General features: G+C 47.4%; 1 long non-coding RNA gene across 1 annotated transcript; it reads right to left on the minus strand.

Moving 5' to 3' along the window:
* Positions 1-616: 616 nt before the first annotated feature.
* Positions 617-3,693, minus strand: LOC144139315 (uncharacterized). The gene is made up of 2 exons (XR_013316146.1): positions 3,585-3,693; positions 617-766 (listed from the first exon to the last, which is right to left on the minus strand). It is a non-coding gene; the product is annotated as an uncharacterized LOC144139315 (long non-coding RNA).
* Between the last annotated feature and the right edge of the window lie 497 nt (positions 3,694-4,190).

The following is a 4,190-nucleotide window of genomic DNA, read 5'->3' on the forward strand; positions in this document are numbered from 1 at the left end:
AAAGGGAGTATGGACAGTGGGGAGTGGTATTCATGCGCCATCTAGAGGACCAGCGGTAAACGAAGAAATGAAAATAAGGCATTTATTTTGCCACAGGGCATAGATGAGGGAGTAGGAGTTGATGACAAAAAATAATTGAACATGAAAATGTTCACTTCGCAGATGAAGTCCAAGAGGGAATGATAATGAGGCCCACGTATCCATGTAGTGTATGCAGTTGCGTCGCCTACGCGGAGGCCTGTCACCGCAAGATGTTGCATCCTTGTCGGATACAAGGCAAGGTTTCCCCATCTGCTGCAGCCCTAGTTAACGTGCTCAACATTCATTTCAAATGCCTGCCCTGGATACATCATCGCTGACATCACAAGAGACACTATTTAGCGAGAGGATTGAAACTTTGGCTTAAATTGTGTAATCTCTCAATGAATAAAGCATTCGCTGCTTGGCAAGCAGTAGGGGCTCTATAAGACACCCAATGTGTGAGTGAAACTGGTATTTTGTCCTAATGGCCCCTTTAACGTGAATAAAAGGTTTGCTCTACAACAGGATTTGTAGCAACTGCGAAACTTAGCAAAGAATTGTAATGTTGTGGCACAGCAGATAAGACGAACCGTGGTTGAAGTTTATGAGCGATCTATTTACATCATTTACAAAATGGCCATGAGAGAGTCAGTGCTGGCTTCGCCCCCACACAGCTTCTCCCTCGTCATTGTCATCAATGGTCAGCCATAGGAATTGTCCACCATGCCCCGTGACAGAATGGCACCTGTAAAAATCAAGGAATGGTCAGGGTTACTCATAAAAGGCCAACGGTACTCACATTTCAGCTCGGCCAGATTTATCAATTTGTAGTAAGTACCACCCAACGCCGCCTGTATAAACATTGCCTGACACGTCGCATGCTTTTCAATAGGAAGGGTAGGGACGCTTAGTTCAGCCACTCATCCGCTATGTGGTGCGCGCTGGCGGACATTTCGCCTTACATCACTGCTCTGGAGTCGCAAACGCTGCACCCACTTTTATGACGCGTGTCTGTGGGCTTGCCTGTTGGGTTTCAAGAGCCGTTTCGGTCACATCTTAGGCACGACGGGGTAATAGTTCTGGGGCGCGCTAGGGATCTCGTTCAACATGTTGCTCGCTTTATACTTGCTGCATTTTTCCAAAGATAACTGACGGAGGAGGAACTGAAATATATGTGTAAGAACATATTAATTGTCAGGTAGATAAATAGTGAACAGAAAAACTATATTTTAGGAAGGTGCAGCCATTATTTTACTGATGTTTTTTTCTCTCTGGAGGATTTAGGGAGGAAAAAATTGCCTGCACATTTTTCATTCAGGCGCTCGCTTCCACCATTACTTTAGAAAAATATCACGTGCTTGTAAAGTTTAGAAGATTACAGAAAAAAAAGGATAAGCAGTTAAGGGTTCCGCCACGCTGTCCGGACGCCTCTACAGTACAGTCCTCAATTTTAAAAGTGCATACCGATGCGGAGTGCGAACAGCGGAGAGAAAACAAGACCGAAATGCGGAGGGGACAGAGGGGGGTATGCCCCACTGAGAAAATTTTGGGGCCCGTGATTCAAGTAGATAAGAGCGCAAAGCTGGCACCAGCCTGCGGCAGCACAAGTGATTTTGCTCCGAGGCAAAGGCGGTTTTATCAGGGACAGACCAAGACAGACAGGCATGGTGAAAAACAAGGCATAGGAGCGCCACCTGGGGAACCCTAAACAAACTTTAAACTATTTTGCATAGTTTCCGAGAAGCGGTGCTGGCCGGCGGACATGAAAGCACAAAGGAAGGCTACGGAGCAGGGAAGGGTAGGAGAGAGCAACAGGAGAGTGGCTGTTTGGCCATTTTTTCGCTCACGTGTTAGGCAATAATTATACAGGCGGCGTTGGTACCACCAAATCAGCTGGGACACTAGTGGTGGCCCCGCGAAACGCTTCATTAATCAGTCGGAAGAAAGCTCCGCGTCAGACCATGCTACACCTGCCAGCGCATCACAAACAGCCATGACGCGCCTGTTATGCTCCAGCCGACGGGGGCTCCTTTCTCCAGCCAGCCACGCAACTGGAGAACCAGTCGAGCTCTGCTGTGAACACTTCACCTATTTGCTGCCCCATGCACGCGCAGAACTTGCGCGCAGGCTCGCTCCCAAGCTGCTGACCGTCCGGCCGCTCGCTGGACAGCCGCAACATCACTTTAAATGGCTGCGCTCTTCTCGATTTTGGTTTCAAAATCGACGATTTTTGCTGACCGCTTGCGGCTTCCACGCAAGTATTTCAGCTGTTGTATTTTCATCTCGCTTTCTTTTTCAGCCGACCATACATAAATATTGTTTTCAAGAGGTTGAAATTTTAGTGCAGTTGGCCTTTAAGAAAAAATGATTTTGGTGAGGGTAGTTTGCAAATTTTGACAGTCTAGGGCCACTGCAATGACAGTCTAGGGCCACTGAAAGGAAATGGTCGCTGTGAAAGTCCTAAGGAAAAGCACCCGCATGCTGCCTGCAAGTTTGTGAGTACGCTAATACAGGAGGAAGAGCCAATGCAATGGCTGGTGCTTCGGCTGGGTCTCGAAGATGGTGAGGAATCCAGCAATAGGAAGAGTTACACCACTGGCATGGATGGCTTTTCCACATTACACCAGAGCTGTGCAGCACAGCCCTGAATATGTGGGTAAGTTTAAAAAAAAAAAAGCAGTAATTGTGAATTGTTTTTTTGATCACGCACGCCAGGCACAGAAGTGCCGTCTTTCTTCCGTTACCCCTCCTGGCTACCTGGCTCCCCCGATGCCTCGCTCTGCGGAAGTATTCGTCGACAAAGCTAGGGCCAACGCAGCTCTCACACCCCACATCACTAGAAAATGGATTTACCCAACGGGGTCTCCACCTGTCCCCATTGCCGGATGACCGTATTCGCCACCCTTGACCACCTAATCTGGCGCTGCTCCGCGTTTTCACTGTACGGGCCTATCCTCACCAATGCTATGCCTCCCGATGCCTCAGAAGATGAAGTTTTAGTACCCAGATTAGTACCTAATTAATCATAGTTATTAACCATGATGAGATGTTCATATGGAGAACATGCAACAGGGTTGCCGCTATTTAATACTGCAAAAATTCCTGAAGCAGTCTATGTTTTGATGCATAAATAAATCATTGGTTTTCTTGGTTTGCTGGTGTGATTATTGGACCTGCTTGGTACGCTGGTCATACGCACGCACCTTGACAACAAATTCGTCATGTATTTATATTTGGCAGAGGCATAAAGAGTAATATTTAACAGCCTCTGAATGCATTGCAACACCACAACGAATGTGATGCATTGTGCGGAAGAAGCAGGACATGGAATATTATTGGGGCTCTTCGATTGTGCATAGTCTGTAGACGCTTCCTCGTATTCGTCAAGGATCGTTCGTTTAATTTGTCCTCGCGGAGCGAGTGTGAAACCTTACGACAACAGTCTCGGGGCGGGACAGCAAAGAAGGAAGCGTAGAGGTATTAAAAGCATTGAATCGTAACAAACTGGTCGTATGCATTCACCCATGGAGGAAAGACTTCCTCCATGTATTCACCACACTCACCATGTCGCATCGCTGGCGATCCGTTGGTTAACCGGCCGCTGCTGAAAAACGACGACCTAAAAAACGACGCAACAACACAGCCGCCATCACGCCGATTCACGCGAGACAAAAAAAAAAAAAAGAAAAAGAAAAAAAAGTACGCTTGAGGGCGCAGAGATCACGACCGAGCAGTGGTCTGGTAGCGAGAGTAGACTACGTTGTTTTTATTGTGTTTTATTGTGGAATGTCGCAGCGGCGAAGCTCTCGTTGGAAGGTGTGAATCGTTCTTGCAAGGGTGATACATTGATAAGAAAGACACCAGCTCAAATGTACACGTTTTACACTCGGTCATGAATTCTGCATAATTTGCACTGCTGGTCATAACAATTTATGGAGGAAACCATCTAGGAGGAAACCATCGGCCGCGGCGAAGCAGCGCGATCACAAAAGATCAAAACAAATTTTTGTCTTCATTTTTATGAGAGTGTTTGCTTTCCGGTACTTGTATAATTGCCACATGTACGTGAAAGCGCCCATCTGCGCGCGCGCACTTCGAGCACCGAGCCGAGCGCTTATCTAGGAACACGATCGGAGGTCAGCGTCAACTTGCAGGGGCGCAAGAAGAGC

This window comes from Haemaphysalis longicornis, unplaced genomic scaffold (genome assembly GCF_048455015.1).
Source record: "Haemaphysalis longicornis isolate Haplotype H1 unplaced genomic scaffold, Haemaphysalis longicornis Haplotype H1 scaffold_5, whole genome shotgun sequence".
NCBI classification, from domain to species: domain Eukaryota; kingdom Metazoa; phylum Arthropoda; class Arachnida; order Ixodida; family Ixodidae; genus Haemaphysalis; species Haemaphysalis longicornis.